The 23,307-nt window shown below is 42.7% G+C and overlaps 1 long non-coding RNA gene across 1 annotated transcript in view; it reads right to left on the bottom strand.

Annotated features, from left to right (window-relative positions):
* LOC116216972 overlaps nucleotides 1-23,307 on the bottom strand; it is a 51,437-nt gene that overhangs the window by 17,930 nt on the left and 10,200 nt on the right. Inside the window, exons 2-3 of the long non-coding RNA XR_004160752.1 lie at nucleotides 1,421-1,464; nucleotides 83-212 (exon numbers count right to left, since the gene is read on the bottom strand). This is a non-coding gene — a long non-coding RNA (uncharacterized LOC116216972). The remainder of the gene's footprint in view (nucleotides 1-82; nucleotides 213-1,420; nucleotides 1,465-23,307) is intronic.

The raw sequence follows: 23,307 nt of genomic DNA, 5'->3' as shown, positions 1-23,307 counted from the left end.
CAGAAAGTCATAAATAGATTGCATTCTTGCTTGGTAATTTCTTTTTCATTAATAACTCTGAAAACAGGGTCTCAGAAAATACCTGAAGAGCTGTTGTGAAGAATTCTGTCTCTCCAACCATATTCTTGCCATGGAAAACTGCTGCCCGCCAGCAGAGCACCATCACAGCATGCTATCATAAAGTGTAGACAGTGGACAGCTGTAATCTAAACCTGGCAAAGATTTTGGTGTAAGAGCAGTGATTCCAGCCCTATTCTGTTCCAGAATACGCTACAGGCAAATGGCAATTAAGCAAAAAACATGAATGCTTTGTTATGTTGTATTCTTCTTCGTGTATACAATACATATACTTCACAGTGGTTTCCTCCAACTCCTCGAAGGAAAAGAGGAAATGCCTACTATACAATACACAAGTGTCACATATTCCTGCCAAGCTCACAGTGGCCTCTTCTTCACAGATTTGATTATTCCTCATTTTATGGCAGAATAAGGCACTTCAAACTCTAAGTCTTCCCTGAGGAATGTTAACGCTTGTTAGAAGAACATGACCCAACCAGCAGTACTACAAAACACTTGGAAAATGTTACATTGGAGTACTATTAATACACTCTATTGCACTTATAGGACATGACTGCATGTGGAAAATCTGATTACTTGCAAGCTTATTAACTTACTGAGATTCCTCATTGCTTTTAAGAAAGACAGATCACAGATAAGTTACCTGACTCGGGGCAATTCCTCAAAGTCTTCTCTTACCCAAACACTTTATTTATTTACAAGCATACCAGACTCCCAACTTCTTCCTGAATTTCCACACTGCTTTTAGAAATACTGAAATTTTTTCCAAAGAAAGCTAGTTTGGTTGAAGTTAAATACCATGACAGGCTATGTAGAGCCATTGTAAGAAAATCATTTTAGACTCAATTGTCAACTGCTGTGAATCAGCACGAGTAGGGTAATACCAGCGAAGCAGCAGTCAACTCATTTTTGGAATATTTTTTCTGAGCTCTGCATCTGCATATAGCTCAGGTACTTAACAGGCATTGCTGCTCCAGAATGCCCAGAGAGTTCTGCTGCTCCTCAGTAGTGTTTCTCACAATGGAACCCAGAATCAGTAAGAGAAACACCTTATTCTGGACGGGGTTGCTAGACTAACAAAGCACAAGAAAAGCAACCACGTCCACAGTCACTACTTTTGCTGGACTAATATATGCAGCCGTTTCGACTCCCAGAACAGCAGAGCATGCTGTCAATGAAACTGGCTACAGAGTACAACACAGAACTAAAGCAAATTTCAAGTCTCAATAAAACTAACATTTTCTGAGAAAACGTGAATGATTTTTTTTTTCCAGTCAGATCAAGCTTTAAATTATGGTGTTGTATTATTTTCCAATGAGAATAACTAAGAAGCAGAACTTACCACAGAACTCAATGCAATGCTCCTCGGGATACTGGTTGTTTCAACTGAAAAAAATGATATGACCACGGTCAATGTAACATGAACATTTGTCACTCTGCAGCTTTGATTTATAAGAAATTCAATAATGCTGCAGTACAACATGGTGCTTTAAAATTGTGATTCACTTGGTTGGGATGATTTGCTCAAGCACTAAGACCAATATTTATATTCTTTGGTGGTTAAGAAAGATGTCATATTCTAGAGAAAATATGTTCCATGCAGAACCATGTGGACTCGTCAGCAAACATGGAATGCAGTCATATTTACTAATGTGCTATTAATTACTTTGTGGATAGTGAAGTTGCATCCCTGACTGGCTTCAGAGTGAAAGTATCTTTCCTTGCAATGCTTTGCAAATATGTATCCTACACACAAACATTCCAGTTTTCCTAAAACCTTCGGCAGCTTTTCAATTAAACTTGAGATTCATTCTCTAATATCAGCTGGAAAAAGATGAGATTAGATGTGCACTAGCCAAGGCAGTGTGTAATTAAAATTCAAAGCACTAACAAAAACTGTACTTTGCTGTTTATAGGTGAGATGCAGGCATAAAGTTTAATGAGCCTCTTTGTTTTCTCACCCCCTTGCGACTTGTTCCAACTCTTAACTATTCCTTTGCCTTGTAAACCTCGGGTCCATGAGAGGTGAGGACCAGCCTGAAGGTGCATAACATAACGAGCATGTCTGAGTTTATGTTACACTGCCTCGCTTCCGCTTTGCTGCTCTTGTGAGCCTGGAGTCTTGCAGAGTACTAACAGCAACAAAGTTCAGAAGTCATCCAATAAATTGGCACTGATACAGTTACAAATGTCTGCACAGCCAAAACATTAGTAGTACACGCACAAGCGTTTGTTGACCTTATAGGCTACTACTGGAGTTCAGAATTCAGCGTCTCTGTGAAAGAATTGGGAATTGAAGAGCAGTCTTAACAGACTTATCAACTGAAGGAAGTGCACTGCAATGACATGGGTTGGCAAGGAGGTCCAGCTCTTGACTTAAAACCTCCGGCTAATGCCCTAAATAAATTGTTAGAGGCGCCTCTGCACTGCACTAGCTTTTCCAACCACAGCAGTACTCTGTATTTTTTTCTAACACATTCATGAGGCAGAGAAGGTCTGTTCCCCGAAAAATCACACAGAAGTGCTGCCATAACTAACAGACTTGAAATCATCCCTCTGTAGCCCACGATACTGAATTCATTTCCCTTTCACGGGGTCATTCCTGAAAATACATATATCTACTGCACCAAAGAAGTACAGATGTCGGAGCACTACCACCAACACACTTAAAACCATCTCATTCTATTTTAATTCATTCTGAAGGGCTAGATACATACACCAACTAACATCAGAATGACCAGGCATTGTTTTTAATTAAAGACTTAATTTAACAAGTCTGACTCAGACTACAAATTATGAGCCTCCTACTTCCAAGCTGTCTTCATACAAACACTGGTTGCCCATCTATAGTGCAATCTGAGCCACTTCTGAACTTGTAGATTGCTCTCTACCACCTGACTCTAACAGGATGTACAAAGCTGAGTCTAATTGCTCAATCAGGGGTGGAAACTATCAAAATTATTTCTCAATAAACCTATAATGTATCATGTTTAATTACAGCACGTTCATCTCTAAGCATACCATTGTACTGTTGGTGGACAGACTAATCCACCATGTATATAAAGAAGGCAAAGTCGACTGCTTTTTGACTACTGCTGTCTAATCTTAATAAAATAACAATGTCTATAAATAATTAGACGTCGGAAATAAGGTACTGTTCTAGTTCTGCCCTTGTCTTTTTTTATTTGACTCAGTATTTCAAGAGAGAGTGATCCAATGGCCTCCAGTTCTGACCTTTATCAAGTATTCCCGAGTTCTGCAGCTCAGCTTTTCTAATCTTAGCTTGACTCCTCTTCAGTGACCCCCCTTCTTACAGACTTCCCAATTACCTCAATATTCACAGTATTCCCTTAAGCGCTACTACACGAAACACTATTATCTCTTATCTATTTTATCTATTAACCTTAGGAACACCGGCAAGCTATTACAGGCAATCACTGTGCTTAGAGAAAGAGAACAGAAAAGGGGCTGTGCTTTAAAGCTGAATGTGAAAATAGTCTGCATTTAGGCTACATTTTGAATCACTTGTGAAGGAAAATGAACTAGATATTTCAGAAGCAGAGCCAATGTTTCTCAGTTAAGCTTTTCAGCTGTTTTGCATTCAAATGAAGTACTCATTTTTTTTTTAAAGATGTTTCTACTTGCATTTTTTCCACATGTTTTCTGCTGCTCACTCCTCATGGAGAGCTCTTCAGAAGGCAAGTGCCACCTGGGGACAAAGATGTGCTCTAACTCAAGCCCCATAGCCTTCCACCCAGGTTGACTGTCAGGTTTCTCAGGTTGGTGATGCTATGCATCTGCCTGGGGATGGGAAGCAGAGGAGCAGAATGCTTTGCAAGAAATAGACAGTTTGAGATTGAAGGAGCAGTCAGAACAGAATAGCATGAGACACTAATAGCATGAGACAGCAGATAAAGCTGGAGGAGAGATCTGCAGGAGCAGAGATCATCTCCACTTGCAGAACAAGTGAATTATTTACTTACTTTCTAGACAAAAATTTTTGGTATCTTCTGAAAACTGAAATTCAGAAATACCATTTGAGAAGACAGCTGAGATCAGTCTTTCCCCCTCTCCAGTCATTTGTTTGGCTGTTTTAATTGCAGAATTGGCCATGTGATCACATTGGGTAACAGTGCCGATTTCAGATGAAAGGGGAAATTATTTTTATTTCACAAACAAATTCAAAATATGAAATCTTGATCTTTCTGTTGTTGTTACTCCTACTTTTTAAGAAGGAACAAAAAATGCAATTTTCCATTTTTCCGAAAAGCTCCAAAGACTTTTGAAAACTACTTATGATTTTGAGTGGTGGTGGAGTAAAAAGACCTCTAAGCATGAGGAGAAAGAAGAATCCGTGGAGCTCCTCTGTACACCTGGGATGAGATTTCAAAAGCACCATTCCTGTTCAATTTCCTTCAAAGTCACACAGCCCCAAAGTGCTCAGTATGATTCAGAGGCACTGAAATCTTCCAGGGAATAAATAGTAATAATAAACCCCAGGTATTTGGTGCTTTCCACATTTTACAGCTGTTGTTTAATCACAGAGTTAAATTTTCTCTAAAAGCGAAGCCCACGGTGAATTCTCCTCCCTACTCGATCTCAGCGCCAATTCCTTCTCTAATCAGTAGATGGCACCATGAATTCATCGTACAGGATGGAGACCAGCAAGGAGAAAAATTTCATCCCACCAAAAGAGCATACACCCAATCTAACACACAAAGACCAGGAATTAAATTCGGAGGGTGCACCTTTCTCCTTATGTCACCCTTCCAAAAGAATAAAACCTGTGCAGCATGCTGCGTTATGCACTGAGACACAATCAGCAGCTTGCCTAACGCATCCCCAGCTTGCCCTGTCACTGACCTACATTGCCTCGTGACTTCCTATGAGATTAAAAACAAGAAAGATAACCTTTTCTCCATCCTCCCTAGCTCTGAACAGCAGCACCACCAGAGCAGGTCTCCCCTCGGCTGGAAGAAGTCAGGAATGACCACCTGCAAGAACAGAGACCAGCAGGCAGGGCTGGAGATCCAGCCCCACAGGTTGACCTCACCTGGGACTTCTGCTCCACAGGCAGAGCCCCATTAGCTCTGATACTGCAGCATTCCATAAGCTAACCACAGCTTGTTGGCAGCTGGAAAGTGGACTACAGAGAGGTGGAGAAAAGTTTACAAGCCACTTTCTGTCATGCAAACTGCAACACTTCTACCTGGAATTGTAGAGACAGCCCTACCACATTGTTCAGCAGCGCCCTTGGACTCCAAGGAGCACAACGTGAGGCCAGCCATTACCACAGCAGTGCCTGCCTGCCAGGAGACGAGCTCTGCTCAGAGGAGCAGCTCGGCCCACCTGGCTGTCCCCTTTCGCTCCTGGTCTGGCCAAGCTTACCCTAACCAATGTCATGGGACAACTGGTTTACCAGCAGCACTTGCCTGGCACTTCCTCGTGACCACCCTGCTGTTGGGCTGTCCTGGCAGGTGCTCAGCATAGAGAAGCATGCACAGGAGCAAGCAAGAGACACGCAAGATGTGCTCAGCCCCATAAAAAAATCTACTGCCTGGAACTTGGGCTTTCCATGCCCATACATATGAACAGTGAGTGTGAAAATCCTGTCCACCCATCTGTTACTTAGGGTTTCTCTCTTTTGCAGCCTGTTAGAACTTCTCCCTATATTGTCTTCAGCAGCACAAAACACATCAGTGAAATCTGTAGGATCAGTAACTACATCATCTAAGCACTGTAACAATAACTTCAATGCTATGGACCTCCAGCTCCAAATATTCTCTCTCGGTGAGCAGTAATAAAAACCTGCAGCAATAGAAGCTCTGCTCTAAGAAGCAATAGCTCTACCACACGAAACACGGAAATACTGCCCACAGAGAAGAAGAGATCAGACAGCAGTCAAACCACGACATTTGAAGAGACATTTGAAGACAGAGCAAAGTAGCACAGGAGAGAAAAGAGAAGCCTACCTCACAAAGCACGGAGCCATCTGGTCTCAGGCCACGGAGGAGGTGCCATGCATCTATCCCCTTGAGGCTCACAAGCCTTTTCTCTACCTGGCCAACCCTCACTACTTTCCCAGACTGCCTAGCAGACACGGCTCAGGAATTACCAGCACCATTAGCAGAGACACCATTGATTAAGCATGAGCAACACCAGCTTGGGTTTTGCCTCCAGTCAGCGCTCAGTAATGGCACAGCACAAAGGCCCCGCCTGTAGGGTGAGAAGGGCCGTCTGTTGCCTGTCCCTGGAGCAAGGCACGAGGGGGCCTGACTGAGATGGCAGCAACTGCACTGTCAGAAGCCATAGTCTCAGGAAAAAGGCAGAACAGTGGAGATTAAATTACAGCACTGAATCAAAGAATGACTCTCCCCAGAGGCTGGGACAGTCCCGGCTTTCCTGCAACACCTGCTAGGGGCACGCAGGAGGACCTGGAGCTGTCCCTGGGGAGCCCTGGCAGCCACAGGCCGAGGGGCAGCCTGCAGACACAGCTGCAGGACAGCAGGGCCCACAGCCAGGCACTGGGCTGCACACCCGCTTCTCCGCCTGCTGTCATGGGCTGAAATACAGCCGTGTGCCCTACGGCTGCTTAGGGCATGACCACCCTTTCCTCAGGCTGCTTCTCCAGCTTACACAGACTAGTAAAGTATTTTTTTTGCATGAGAAGGAGGCAATGAGAGACATGATTTTTACCTGAGAAACACAGCCTAAGCTGTAGTCTAAGCACCTGCACAGCCATATTTTCCACAGGCAAGGACAGAGCTAGGCCAGGGAAAGCTCAGCAGTGCCTCAGGCCACACAGCAAAGTTATGAAACAAAAACAGTGACCTGCTAGAAAATCAGTCTGAAATACAGCAAGCTGTAACTTCTGCTCAGCTCAAACAAACAAAAACAAGAGTTAGCATTACACAATGCAGTGGCAGGGAGAAAGCGGCCAGCAACAATATCAATAAATTTATGCAATCATTCACATTTGTTATCAATATGAGACTGCTTCCCTGTAGACTTTCTTCCTCATCAGACATCTATGCAATTTTCACTCAGCTTCAAGTTGGACAAAAGCCTTTCAAAGGGGAAAACCATTCTCTTCAACATAGCTTTGGGAAAATGTTATTTGTGCTTCAGTGTATTAGCAATATACCGCTAGGAACTGCACTTAGCAAGAAAAGCTAGTGACCAAAATACATCCTTGGGATGCCCAGAGCGTGTGGCTCCTCGTGGCCTCTGCTTCCAAAAGGGAAGCACAGGGCAGCCACCACCCTGCTGCCACCCCTGCATCCACCATGCTCCTCCCACAGCAGACAGGCCCATAGCATCACTCTCTGGTTCTCAGAACTGCTGATATTCCTGATTTTATGTGCACCTGCAGCTGGCTGTTGTTTAGATAGCTTTTGTATTATTACAGGGTAGCCATGACTGAGCTTACCGTCAGCACTGCTGAGCAGCTCTTCCAGAGCTAAGTATTTCTCGGAGAAATTCATTGGACAAATGTAAAAATGCTATGGGTGGTTTTCTATTAGTATAATGTGGGTGGTTTTCTTGAAGAAAACAAGGCCAAATTAATCAGGTCTTCATTGCAATTTAGTGATTATCTCTAAAGATCAATAACAAAACTCACACCTCTCTGCTTCAACTCACCATTTGAAATTACACTGCTTTACAGGACTCCACAAGGCACAATGGGGAAATAAGCCAGCTGGCAGCAGATCCAAATGTGAGCGCATCCCACCATTTACAGAAGATGGAAACAAATGTGCATACACCCACTGGTACAACAAAAATAATTATCTTCAAAGTTTGACTGGGCTGTAGCACAACCAGAGGTTGGAAGTACACTCACATGACTGTAGGAGTTATACCACAGGTGAGTCCCAGAACTTAACAAATTCAACCTGAGAGGAAAAGACATTTTCCAATTGTGTAACTATGGAGCTGCAAATAATCTCCAGGCTAACAAAATTCCACAATTCCTTGCAAAGAAGCATCAAGCTCTTTACATTTAACTTTGAGCTAATGTCAGTACTAACCTAGAAAATCTGTAACTGTGTAACAACAATTTAAATTCAAAACTCAGAAGCGAAGAATATTATACTGACACAGTGCACATTATCAAGTATTCCATATTAAATCATCACAAATGGTTACTTTTGTTGCTTTTTTTCTTTTTCCCCTCAGTAGAGCTTTTCTGTTTTTGGTAATATTAACAAGAAGGTTGAGGACTGTATGCTAATATATGCACTTGCACCATATTTCTTTAAATATGTTCCAGGAAATACCATACTCATGAACTGCTCTGTAATGTAATCCTTCAGACTGGAGCAATTCATAAGATCTCCAGAACAAAAAAGCTTTTTTCAGCAGGTACAGTTAATCAGGAAGTGAGTACATGCCACATTAGCATCCCCTAAGGCTTTCTCATGCTCAGTGAGAGTACGGCCAGTTTGTTGTTTTGCTCAGAAAGCTGTCACAGGACAGACGTCCTCATTAGAGCTCCATTTTCACATTCTCTGAAGTTTGGAGCAGAAGCTTTGCCATCTCCCCTCCGAGACCTTTATTGGTTGTACCCCTGGACAGGCTGGAAGGAAAACACTCGGCCCTACAGTCCAAAAAGTTCACAGTGTAAGAAGCAATTCACACTAAGGATAAACCGTGAAATGCATTCTTAAAAGTGTTTTATTATCATTTTCTATTCAAGCCTTGTGCAAGAGGTAGACATCTATCTCTGACATAAGGCTCCTTGTGCCACCATCAGTGTTAGAGCTCCAGAGACACAACTGCAAATTGGTTTCCAAGATAATTTTAAGAATGGTTTAATAATTGGAAAAGGAAATATCTTCAAATCAAACAGCTAAATTTCTCAACCTTAAAGGTGATGCAGCAAGATTGGCTCTAATAGCACAGAAAGGAGAACAAAATATCCTTGCACAGAGAAGCTGCACGTGGTCCAGCACCCACTGAAGTCACAGCTTTCTTCATGCTGACTTCATTAGGGAATGAGACCCCAGGGGAGCCAGAACAGTGAGAGGCTGGGGCTGGTCTCCTCTCCCCACACACAGCATCACACACTGCAGCAGGTAGCACACAAGATCAACAGCACCCTTGCTGCATCACAACACCCAGCACTCCATGATAAACTCAGGCTGTCTGACAACTCCAGCTAATTGCCCATCAGGGTGTTCTGACCCAGTACCATGGGTTTATGGACAGCATTAAGCTCCCAAAAAGCAGCAGCAAAAGGATGCATTTGTCCTAAATTTGGCACTTTCTTCTTTCTGCTGGAGCAGACTACATAAGAGCAGGATGACAAGTTACATTAGGTTGGCATGGAAGGCAATAGCCTCTCCAAACATAGAGCCTTGTGCCTCCCTGGAGCCTGCCAGGTGTCAGCAGAACGCCACTGAAAGAGCAGAGCTGTTTCACCAGGGCAGCACCAGTGCTGTGTGGCTACACGCTGCAGACAAGTGGAGCCTGTACAGACATTCAGAAACAGTTCATCTCAAACTGCTTCTAACTCCAATGAAAAGAGAACATAAATACACTCACAATATACATAAGCAAACCTAATTTGTTTACACTCAGCAGAGAAAGGTTTCTTACTGTTTTTATTAAGCCTCTTTTTTAACAGTATGATTATTCATTGCTCACTTGCAGCAATGCAGAATTTGTAGATCTTTTGCCATAGAAGGAAAATATTATCAGGTGACAATAGAGCAAAACTGCACTGACAAGAATGGAACAACCTCAGATTACTTGAGAAAACGACCCAGCCTCCAGGGTCTTCTATGCTTTCAGACTGAAATGGACACATTGCAATCCCTATGCTAAAAGAGGACAGGTCTGATATAAAAAATACTGAAAACCACTGGTGGTTTATAGCCAGCTTTGCCTTTATACTAACTTTCATTTTAAAGTATATTGTATGCATTTTCTTGGGCATTTTCTTGGCCCAATTCATTAAACACTACACCCTACCATGCCCAGTGCAGCATGTATGAAATTGAGCCTTGCGATGCTCTGAGTGTCTACGCATCCCACAGCACCACAAATCCAAATTTAAATGTCACTGGCACAGGAAGCAAGCCAGTGCTCTGAGATGTGTGTGATTACAGGGAACCTATACTACTCTGCTCGTCTATGGGCTACAGAATAGATTTAATCATGTGGTTACATGGCTGTAACTGAACATTAAGCCTCTGCAGCCATACTGATGCAACTCCCTACCACTGAAATACTTGCAGATCAGTTTAAGTAGCTTTGAATGCAATATAATTATTGCACTGGCATAATCATAAAAGGACAATTATTTGTGAACAACATGTAAGAAGTTAAAGACTTTTCTGTAGATGCTAATAATGTATCATTAGCGATTTTTTTCCCCTCTGTTTCACTGTTAGCAGGCTGTGGGCTAACAAATGGAACACAGACAAAACAACCAGCATCTGGCTTTCACATGTTGAGTGACACCAGATAAGTCACTTCTTGTTCCCTTTGTGCCTGTAGGTAACACCAAGATTTTTTTCTGGCAAGAGAGGAGAAATGCCAGTTTCACAGTCAGTGTCTAATTTCACTGTTACACCCTGCCATGTACCCTGCACAAATAGGTCTTCTTTTGCTCAGCAAATCTGATCCTGACACTTGCAATAGGTTTGCATATTTAGAAATAACTAGCAAAACTGAGCTCTTTCCTGTGTGAATCTAACCGATGTAATTCTCCAGAGACAGGTGAGAAAGAATGAAGACACATTTGAATGAACTTCCTCTGAAGCCCCAGAGGAAGATTTCTCTTTTGTCACAACATGTTACAGCGCTGCAGAGATGCACTATGGTGGCAGGATGTCTCAGATGTCCTTAGACCTTAAAACAGTATCTCACCCTGCTCTGTGAGTGGGACACACTATCTACGATCTGGTTTAAACCTCCTTAAAACATATTTGCTGATAGGTGGTTCTGTCTCAAAAATCATGCTGCATATTGAAACACTCACCACCACCTAGGGAGTTGTGCTGATGTTCTGGGATGTAATGGGCTGCTGCAGAAACCTGTTTCACAGAGCGCATCCCAACTAGTCACAGGACCATGGGAGCCCACATGTTTCTGGAGACTCCAACCCAGCACCTACCACAGCTCCCCACTCCTGGTAAAGACCACATGCAACATAAAGGCTGAACAGACAACAGCTTGACATAAACAAGAGAAAGACGGTACCCTTTGAAACCCAGCATGCAAGTAAGGGAAAAAAAACCTAGTGCTTCCAAGGTAGCGGTGTGAGACGATTCAGTTTAAACACCAGCAGTCTGCCATAAAACTCCACAGTACACCTTAGGATGCTTCCCCCTAGGGTTTTCGAATAACAGAAAGAACAAATCATATTTAACAGAAAAAGTTTGTGCCCTTCTCCCCATAACCAGGTCAGGCTATGTGGTCCTGGAGGCCTGAGGAAGACACACGTCCCTAAAAGCCTGCTGAGAAGAACAGCAGCATGCTCACCACTGACACATGCAAACATGGAGACAGGAAAGGAAACATGCCTGAAAGGATAAAGTAATGAAGTGAGGTGGAAATGCAATAGCACAGTTCACTAGATAGACTTAGCAGATAACATTACGAGTATTTGTATTATACATATACATTTCCACTAAGGTGGAAATATACAATAACACTGCTTATGTGCTACCCATCTAACGCTAGGAGTCCTGCACACTGCAACGACTGCCTAGAATCCTGGATTCGCTGAACTTTTGAGCCAGAACTTCATTCAGTAAGAACAGGCGGAGCGCTGCATCAAAAAAGAGATTTCTACTTCAGTTCATTGGTCAATATAACAGTCAGTGCCCTCTGCATTATCATACATTTGCATTTTAACACAAGAAGTATCCTGAAATGTTCAAGTTAGCATCTCTCTCAGACACTCACAAGTTTAATAAGATACAGGTGACAAATGCCATGTTCATTCTGCATAATCAAATGATCAATTCGTGACCTTGCAGACACTAAAAGATGCACACATCTTGTGAACAAAAAAAATCCACAGTTCATTTTTTACATTATCGACTTTTAAAAACAGTATTCATTATTTCCACAGTATCTAAATGCACCTATGACAAGGGTTTGTCACACTGCAGTTTATGAACTGAAGTAACTAACTTCCTATCAGAGAAAGCGAAAGAGATTATTCATACTTACCAACCTAAATAAATATGCAGTTCTTTGAAGGCACAGAAAACAAATTGAGACATAAAACAGTACAATGGGAAAACAGATTGCACAAAGAGATGACAAAACCATATCAGATCAGCGTGACATGGCCACCTCACTGTTGGGGTGCCTGCTTGTGCTGCTTTCTCAAAATGTATTACAACTCCAGGAGTTGCTATGTATTTATCTTCTCACTAAATCCAAGCCTAACTGAAGGTGCCAGACAAGAAAGCTGCCCTTGCAACTTAAGGCTCAGGTTTCTCTGCTGCACCAAGAGACTTTCAGCCTCACCTTGGCAAACCTGTAAAATATTACGATGGGAAGTGCGTTATTTCAGGGCATGTGGATATCACAGCACAGGCAGTCAGATAAATATCTGGAAAAGAGTCATCATCTGCAGCATCTGAACACAATTTTCCTTTAGGGTTTTCCAGCAGCTTATTTTAAACTTGCTGCTCTCTCCTCTTTTAATGTCTTGCTTAGAATCTCAGCAACAAACAGGGAGCAGCGTGGGTCATCCTGGCTGCATTTTAAGCTCCACTGCTACAAGTGGCTGTTCCAGGCATCAAGATAAGTAAGAGATGAAGGGAGGGCATCTTTTTAGGCTTAGGTTGTCAGGGAAGCTGCTAAGCGTGACAGGTTTTTGGTTCAGGTACTAGTTTCTAGGAAACACTTTGGTAAACAACTTTGAAGTCAAAATGAAAAATTACAGCCCGAGTGCTTTTTTTTTTTGCTTTTATCCCACGTACCTTCATGACTGTACTAGTCCATTTAAATGGCAAAGCAGTGCTGAATGCAAACAGCCTCCTTCTGCAGGCTGTCTCCACAGTTCAATTACCAGTGCTTTAACAGTGCTAATTAGCATTCCTCAGAGCTAGATCTCTTTGAGTGACAGGTAACCATGGAGAGTCACAGTCCTGTAGGTGATCAGCAAGAGTCTGACTTTTCTTTTTAATTAAAAATTAGAAATGCCTTAAACAAAAATAATAATTCACTGATTTATGCTATTATCCCAGGGTTGCCAAGCTGGTGAGAATAACAATAGCGTTGTAAAAATGAAACAATCTTTAAATGAATAGACAGGGACAACAGAAAGGAGAGCGGGTTTATTATCGGCAACAAGAGAATGTACTCGTAATGATGGTACAAAATAGGAGACACTTCTCCAGAGAGTTGGCATGGAGACCAGAAATAGGACACTTCCCTGAATGCGGGATGGGATTGCCCCACTTTATTTTAGTTTTTAATAAGATAGATAAATGCTGAGTTCGTAGCACAAATAGAAATTTCACAGGGATATGCTTTCAGAAAAGCTTAACCATGAGTTACATTGAGAGATAATATTGCATCTGGTACATGTGAGAGCCAAGACTGGAAATTGAATCAGCCAGCTAATCAATTAGTGAAAATTGTTTTCAATGCAGCTATGCCATTTTCTGCCCACTAATGATCTAACTCTCTTTCCAGAAAAGGACTCTAACAGCAAAAAAAAAAAAATCTTAGTCATATTTTTGAGAACTGCAGTGGGTCTGGCAGTGTTGACCCAACCTAATTGCAGTATTATTCATCAACAAATTATGATGAAAATTTTAGGCTGAGCTTGCCAAAGATGGGAGGTGGGATATATGCATATTCATCATTATGAAGTACCTTCCAAGACCAAGTCATCTCAACACTGGACTGTTCTTAATTAGCTGTAGACTCTTAATGACAATGATCACCTGTCAGACAATAAAGGGATAACTGGGCAAAAGTTGTTTAACGATGAGCTCAGTTGAGAAAGATAACCACTGTTTGCCAGTATAATCATGACTGTATATTCTGAAGCATCAAATACTCCTTTGAGGAGATTATTTAAATCTCCCCTATACATTTTTCTTTTCTATATACAAAAAAAAAAGCTGAATCATTATGGCTTTGTCTATTATACTTGTATTTACATCTTCATTAAAGAACCCTTGCTAGGAAAATTTATATACTGTCTATATAGAAAGGAACTAAAGTAATTAACTGCACCAACAATTGTACTATTTTCTTTTAAAATCAGAATAGTAACCAAAGAGTTAATTTCTACAAATTTGTGGAGAAACACTTTCAAAAACAAATTGCAATTTAATAAATCCGAGTTAGATTCTCATCTTACCATTCTTAAATGTAGAGAACTCACTAGTAACATCAGTACCTAATTTTCAGCTCATTTGCTAAATATTTAAGCTTACAAATTGATAACAAAAACAATCTATTTATGGTTGACAGGATGGGCACATAGCCAGGCCTCATCACTTTTTCTTTTGTCAAGTCTATAATACAGGCAAATAAAGGGAAAAATATAATAAAAAGGTTTTCTAATAAAAGCACCTCCGCACGGATCTAATACTATCTTTGTTTTCTACAGTACTTATTAAAATATCAAATCGAGAGGTTTTTTTTATTTTTTTTTTTTTCCAACTGCTCTGACTGCCCTGAACTTTTTATTTTGGAAGGAGAAGTTTTGCAGATAAAAGAATCAGGGAGCTGCCTTTGTGCCATCAGCAGATCGATCAGTGACCCAGTTCTGCAAGGAAGCTTCTCAGCAGAGCTGGGATGACTGAGCTCATTCCGTCTCAGCCTGCCCTGACGGTTCTCAGTAGATGGCTTTGAGTCTATACTAGTTATCTATGTACTGTGCTTTTTTGTTGCGGATGTTGACTTTTTTTTTTTTTTTTAAGGTCGTCATCTTCTTATTATCTTCGTATTTCAAGGCAATAATAAATCAAAATTAATAAAATCACTCAGATTAAAAGTCTGTCTTCAAGACCACATTCCTCACCTTCTTTTCTGCTTTCCTTCATCTCTACTGCAATGCAAGAAGGAACAAGCAAGAGAAAGAGATGGCTTACACAGTGATGGCAAATCCACCAGTCCCTGAAGTAGTAATGCTCTTGTCCTTGTTCATGCATGGAATTAAACTCTTTCTTACAGATCTGCTAAACTATTGCCTAGTTAAACAGAAGACAGATTTCAGCAACTACAGAAATCACACCCCTGCCAGCAAGTTCTAAATTTAAAGATCAAAAAGTATGCAGCATTGAGAGAAATAATGTTCTCCAAGTCCAAAGAACTTCCTACAAAAGGATTTAGTTATTTTAAAGAAAATTAAATATCTTCAGTATTGCGGTGCCCATTAACAGTTTATATCCTGCTCACTTCCCTCACGTAAATAACCACATCTCAGAAAGACTAGGTTTTCAACTATTAGTTATCCTACCCAAAGATTATTCAATTTGTCTCAAGAATACTTTGCCTGCATGTTGGCAAACTGTTAAAATATAACCTACTAAGATACAATCCAGCTTTTGCAGCATCAAATCCCATTCAAACAGTGAAACAAGCTCTTGGATAACTCCTAGCTGAGGGATGCAGCCTGCTAACAATGGAGCTGATAAATTCCCCTACAAATGGCTACCAGAACTTCTCAGCCAAGTCTTCTGATAGGACAGCCTCAGTGGCTTGCCCTCTTACTGCACAAGAAGAAGCGTTGCTGGCTGTAATCTCTTGGTTTCTTGTTCAAAATCTTTGATGAGATCTTGATTGCTCTCATCCTTCCCGAAATCAATATAAACAATCAGATTGCCTTCAGTAGAACATGTACCAAGGCTTAAATCTGCTCTTTTTACCAATTCAGTGATCAATTTTGTCAGATATTTCAGTGTTAGTAAATATTTATAAAATTTCAGAGTTTTATGTAAGGCATTATTTCTCCTCTTCCCTGGCAGGAACCCTCTGGTTATGAAATTGAGTGGCATTTTTCTGAAACCACACTCTGCTACTTTTCTTTCCAGTCTTACCTCAGTCAGCTTAAAAACACAAATAACCTCAGCCCAGACTGGTCTGTCCATTAGTCTACTTGTAGGCAGGCATCCATTTGTCAATGAAACCACTTTTTTTTTTCCTTCTTCTTCCATTAAGGGATGCCCAAGTCTTCACCTGCATTAGATTGTGGAGAAGGCTTCCAAAGCAGATGCCCTCACAGGTGGCAATTCACACAGTACCCTGTCCCTGCTTGATAAGCTCATTTGGCTTTCATCATTTCTTAAGGTTTTGAAACATTTGCCATTTGATACAGCCCCTTTTCTGAATCACAATACTGAGAGTAGTATAAATCTGCTGTTTAGAGTCCCTCTGGATGAGTGGATAATTATATAGCTGAAAACATTTCCTTCAAGATCAAAAGCAAAACGTACTGAAACATTCAATTATTTAAGTGAAAAAAATTGCTTTAGTGAAAAGCAGTGCATGACAAAAAAAAAACCTAATAGGGAGCTACACACAGGTTTGTGGTTTACCACTGTTTACACAGCATGAGATTCCGAGCAGAATCTTTCTTCCCACACGTGGGGCCATGAGCCCAGCATGCAGAGCTGCACCAGTCAGTCCCCATCCCACAGTGCTGGCTGGCTGCCACACACCAGGGCAACTCTGCCGCTTGCTGAAAGGAGTTTGGCTGCCGGGATCCAAAGAGCATAACTGGCACATATACCTAGGGCCCTCAGGCTCAGCGCTGAGCCATGCATCAGAACGTTACACTGAGCGATACTTCCCTTAGCCTCAGGAGCATCTCACGTGAGCTCAGAAGCAGATCTGCTGTGGGTGCAAGGCAACGGATTCACCTTGATCTCAACGCAGATGCAACATGAGAGGTCACAAGTGAAGCGTGGCACTCTCCATTATTCATCTTGCTGCTAAAATTCAGGTTAGGCCAATCTTTGAGTCACGAAGATGACCAACAGAATGGATTAATGATCCACTCTCAGGCTCCTTTGTGAACACATACACATCAGTTGTGCCTCGTTTTAGTGGCTACCTTATATTTAAACACACGCAACAGGATGAAAGGAAGCAATACAAGTTAGACACTCACAAAATAACTTTTATCTCTCTTTTTGAAATAAGTTCTTGGAAAAGCTGCTCTCATATGCAGCGATCCTACCTAGCTCAACTACTTCTTTAAGACTCACCATTACAATGGGAAATTACCACGCTGCCCAATGTCTGTGCTGCACCTCAACACTCCTAAGAATGGAACAGGTGTTCATAATGACAGAAAGCATATTGAGCAGTTTCCTTCAGCAGGAGAGTACAAAACACATGTGAAAGCCTGTAACAAGTAGGACACCCTTCTTTTTTTCCACCAAAAAAAAAACAACAATTGTTTGCAAATAAATGAGAACTTCACAAGTTCACATATGGAATACTCACACAAGTAGCTGTGTACATCCCACAAGAATTTAAAGTGCATAGAGGCTAAATCTGACTTCCAGTGACGTTAAAAAGGTGTTTGCTACTTATTTCAATAAGTGACTTGATTGTCAGGAGAATGGAACAGAATGTTTTTCTCTCTCACGTACAAATGGAGCATCCTGCAAAGAAAGGATGTACTGCTTTGTTCCAGCTAAAGAGAAATAGTTAATGAGTGAATAAGCATCATCTAAATGGAAAGATCCTCACTGACTTCTCCAGGCTTTGGATCAAGCCTCAAAAGAGCAGCTATTTCTCTCTGATACAGCAAGGAATCAATGCCATCTCCCAGCGGTACTCTAAATAATTCAATATTTTGTCTCAGATCATTTCCTAAGACAAACGATGAGGCTGTTGTTTAAGCGGGCAATCCCCCGAAGTGACAGCCCTTGCTGCACTCAGCCACATCCCACCTCCCCGTGCTGCACACTGACAGTGTCCACGCGACCCACAGGAGCCGAGGGCCTGCTTGCCCTACTCAGCACAGCATGCGGTGCGTTCCTCCCCCCATGGGCTGAGGGACACGCAGGGACTGGGCTACATTTAAAGAAAAGTCTGCACCGTGACATTTCTTTTAAGCAGCAAATTTTGTTTTTCTCTGCTTGAAATCACTCTTTTCTCCTTTTATTTGCACGATTCATTTTGGTGGGTGCAAAAGGCAACAGCTGCACTGCTGATTGTGTTATTTACCTACTGCCAAGAGTACTCTCACTATTCTGCTACGTCTATGTTTTAAAGAGCAAAACACAGCACAGAGATATCTTGGTTTTGAGCTCTTTCGTTTCGCATGACAAACAATTTGTTAAGAAGCAGAGCAGCATTACACTGAGGAAGCATCCTCCAGACCGAAGCAAAACCTCGCTCATTTTCCCCGCCACGATCAGGTGGCCTTCTGCACACCAATCCCTGGCTGCTGCACACTGCTGCACACTCATAGAAACAGAAGGTTTCTATGAGCTGCATATGGACAGCTAAAGCATGAGCTGCTGTTTTGGCACCATCCCTGCATCCCAGCAGCACCCAGCCCTGCTTGTGGCCTCATTGGCTTTCGGCCACCGCAGAATACCAGGGATGCATTCTGCCCATTTGCATCAAAGGACAACAATTTGCAATAAGCCTTTTTAAGGGTAGGGGGAAGAAAAAGTGTTTCTTCACTCCCACCAGGCAGCTCCCCAGCCCCAGCTGACAAATGCCCAGAATGAAATTGGCGCAGAGCTGGGGTTGGTGTGACTCTCCCATCCCTCTCACTTCTGACTGAGTTGCAGCCATGGGGAGCATCTCGCAGCAGTACCTCTGCTGAGTGCAGACATGGCAGTTCCAGCACAGCCACTCCCTTCCATTCCCAGCACAACCTCATCTTTCCTCATTATCTATGGAGAAATACTCACCAGTATTAAACATGCTCCTATTTCCAGGAGGCAGGCACATGTAGGTCTCCTACCTTCGTTTGCTGCCTTTCCCCTGAGCAGCATTAGGGAGATCATCACCTCCTTCTAAGAGCAGGCAGAATTCGGGTGCCAGTCCCAAGAACTCCCTCTGGCTCCTCCACAAATCCTAGAGCTCTCCCTACAAAGAGCAGGGCCCGGCTCCCACTGGCAGCTACTCTGCAAGGGCAGAAAGCACATGGCTCAGCACTACCACAGACAAAGGTCTTTTATTCTGTTCAAGTATTTCAGCACTTGAGATTATATTTGCTAAACTGAGCTGATACTCAGACAAAAAGACTCAGAATCTTTCTGACATTTCCTTGCCAAAAAGTGCTCTTTGGTTTTTGAAAGGCATCAGAACATTCAGGAATGAGGAAAGTTGAAGACAAACAATAACAAACAACAGCAACCAGAAACAGTCTGAGAAAAAATTATCACTAGAAAGATGAACATACGCCAGGAATTTCCATTGTTACTTTTGCATAATGGTCAACTGAATCACCTGCATTTCTGGACAAGGCTCCCCAAAAGACAGTGGCACACCACTAGCCTTGTCATCGCTCCCTGCAAAAACTCTCCCAAACCTTCCAGCTCCTCCCAAGCCGATTTTTCATTAAACAATGTATCAGAGTACCAGGGGGATTTGGCAAAGTACCACCTTTAGCACTGACAGGACAAAAAAAGACAAATCACTCTGATTTGCTGCATATATCTATGAAGATGACTTAATATCAACATCACTCACTTGAATGGCCATAACAATGCTTCAGGAGTTCACTGTATGACTAAAGCAACAATGTGAATTCCTTGTTTTAATTAGCATTACATTAATTTATTGTAATAGAAATGCTCAGATCCCACAGAGAGCACTTTTACCAGGGAAGACATTGCATGCAGCTCTCAGCCTCATCATCCCCAGGCTGGGGGATGCTCAGCTGCAGGGTGCTTGTCCCCGAACCAGCCCCACAGGAGCAGTCACAGTGCTGCCCATGCCAGTGCAGCTCTGCCATCAGGTCCCACGCAGGCAGGAGCTGTGCACGGGCCCTTGGATTACATGCTTGCTGTCGCTGCCTCCATAAGTTTTCAGAAGCTGGAAGAGCCTTTGCAATTTAATTGGTGCTGACACCTTTTGAAGCAATGCCCGGAGGCGCAAGGTCATTGTCTGCTCTTCCCTGCCTTTCTGGGGCTGCCTGCATTCGGCTGCCCTGCAGCCCGCCGTGCTGCGCTGGCCCCTGCACTCTGCATTCATGTTTGTGCTTGTACCGCATCCCCTTACAAGGACCCTTGTTAAACGCCCAGCAGGCAGCACTGAATAGAGATTTTGACTATCTGGGATTTGAAGGCCTCTAGCAATAACACAGAAAGCCCTGAGCACACAAAAGTATCCCAGTAGCAGTGGGGCGTTAACGTAATCACGCATTGATACCATGGGACCTCAGGACCATGCTCCTCACTGTTCATTCACCAGCTATTAAGGACTGGTAATTAGGTGGTTTCCCGTGACTTCTCTTTCCTGGGATTCACCAGTTATCCTCTTCCATATGTCCCTTTTTCCCAGAGCAGTTCTATACCCTCTCACGTGCAACAAGCCAGGCAGATGGCACCATGCGCCAGGTTCAGAGCAGCCAAAGCCCAATCAAGACAAGTGAAAAGGTTTGGCATGGCATTCCTGGAGCTGCCTGGGAAACCTGGATTCCATACATTTGTTGGGCTCCCCTGGCCACATGATGGCAATCGCACTTCTCCAGGCTCAGCCCCTAAGCACACTTGTAGGGAAGATGGATGGAATCACGTATTCATCAGCACAGGAGGCAGCCACTGTCAGCACTATGGAACCATCGCCCATAGTCAACCACAAGAATCACCCAAACATGGAATATAAAGAGCATTCTGCATGCTGACAAAGCCACGCTCAGCATCAATAAAGGTCTCATCTTTCTTAATGCACTTCAAAATCCTTTTCCATCATTCCAAATGCTTTTCCTCTGGCACAGCAGATGGATCTTCCTGGAAGTACTTCAAAGTCAAACAACGCGGGGAAAATAAGCCTTCAGGCACACTGCTGAGGCCAGGCTGGCCTGGGTACAGACACGGCAGAGTTACACAGAAACCACCATCAACGACAGGTATGTTGTTCCAGTGAGCTTAATGCAAATAATGCCCAGAAAAGCTTTCAGCCAGAACATGTTCCTACAGCACAGCAGGCTGTGCCAGGCTTCATTTCAGCTGGCATAGAAAAAGATCACCTGCAAAATAGGAACATCCTGGGGCTCCACCAGGAGTGACAATTTGCTGCACGAAGTTGCTGGCCATCGGCTGACCACAGCCAGAGAGGAGTCTACAGGCAGTAAAAGATCCCTGCAGCCGAACTAAGAGAACACGCTGAAGCAGAACCTTGCCTGTCTTCGTTTTCAACATCTTCCACACACAGAGCCAGCAGGAGCAGATAGCAGGTAACAAACAAAAAAATAAAGCTACTCTAGACCAACAACTCCATCGTGCAAGTTCAGTTCTTCAAGCTGTTCCTTGCAATGATGAGGCTAAAATTAAGACCTTGAACTCATGGAGGCAAGGACTTTGCAAGAGTTCACTGCAAAGTTGAATACTAGGTTCCAACTGCCCTTGTGCCCTTTCATTTAGCAGCCTTTGGTAAAGATTTTCTTCCATCATTGCACCCAGACTTGGAACCATGCAAACTTTCAATATCATTTCAGTATCTGAAGGAGGCTGTAAGAAGGAAGGGGACAGACTCCTTAGCAGAGTATGTTGTGATAGCACATGGGAAAGGGGTTTCAAACTACAAGAGGGGAGATTTACACTGGGTATCAGGAGTACATTTCTCTACATTAAGAGCGGTGAGGCACCAGAAGGGGTTGCTCAGAGAGGTGGGAGACACCCAAGGTCAGGCTGGATGGGGCTCTGAGCGCCTGATAGAGTCACAAGTGTCCCTGTTCACTGTAGGGGAGTTGAACTAGATGACCTTTAAGGATCCCTTCCAACTCAAACAATTCTATGATATGTAGGAAAAGTTCTATTCCAGAATCAAAACGCTTGTTTAAAGTATCTGCTGTTTCATTAATTAATCAGCACAAAGCACCAGAACTGCTCCCATAGCTAGAAAAGTGTTCTCACCTGAACACGATGCTCATCTAAAAATCAAAGGATATGGAGAAAAAAAAAGTTGTATTTCAGAAATGTTCACTATCCTGTTTCTGCAAATTACTTCATTACTGTCATTATTAATTTTAATTCTGCTGCCTTTTCTCTGAGATGGGAAGAGCACACACTATTTAAGGACTTCTACACCCAGGATTTGCTGAGCTGAAAGATGCCTCTGTCCCTCCTCTAACACGCATTATGTGGGAGCTCTCACACACAGAGAAAGACCCCTCCCCCCTCACCCTTGCCCCAGCTGCAGGGAGTGAAGAAGACTGGACCTGTTCTCCTTAGCAGCCAGAAAGGACAGATTATCTTTAGGTACAGCCCATGTCCAACATAGCACAAATGTTTCCCCAACATCTGCTACTCCTGCCTGTATCCCAGGGGCTAAATAGTTGTGCAAAATATGGTCATTTTAGGGAGACCAGGACTAAAGAAGTAAAACTAAATATTTTGGTGTATGTCTTAACTCTTCCCTGGGTTGGATTTATATCTGTCCCTGTTGTCTTCTAGGAATTCACCTCTGATTTACAGTACAGTGAAGATGAAACCATCCATGTGAGGCTGATTATCAAAAGAGCAATGCTGATCCAGGCGTCGGAGCGGGGGATTAAAAATCCCCCAGCTGATTGGCCACATTTCAAAATCCTTTCCTCTTTGTATCCCACATTTGCTCTGTATTAAAGCAAAAAAAAAAATTATAACAATGCCATGTTTACTCAGTGCACAAGGTAGCTGTAAAATTTAATTAATCACTGTAACTTAGCCTGCTGAGATTTTTAAATGAAAGCCCCATAAAAATGCAAAGTTTCTTACGAAAAAAAACCCTGAAAACTGCCTAACTTCCTGCTTTTGTATTGTTCGTCATGGGATCAATGGCTGGACACTGCCTGCAGTTCTGATTCAGCAAATTACTTGGAAATACTCTGGCCAATGGACACCGAAGCACGCATCGATATGGCTGACTTGGGACAAACTTAAACTGGTGCCCTAAAGACTGTCTGCTTCTATATTTCTCATCCCTTTCCAAACAAATCCAAACTACCAAGCAACCTTTCCTTTCCCATTCTCAGATTCCCAACTGCAGCTCTAGTCAGTCAAAGAAAGCACAAGCCCTACTTAGCCATACTGCATTTCATGAGCACTCTCACAGATGCGAGCGGGTAGG

Source organism: Meleagris gallopavo, chromosome 10, assembly GCF_000146605.3.
Source record: "Meleagris gallopavo isolate NT-WF06-2002-E0010 breed Aviagen turkey brand Nicholas breeding stock chromosome 10, Turkey_5.1, whole genome shotgun sequence".
Classification (NCBI taxonomy): Eukaryota; Metazoa; Chordata; class Aves; order Galliformes; family Phasianidae; genus Meleagris; species Meleagris gallopavo.
This window is presented reverse-complemented; position numbering and strand designations above follow the sequence as displayed.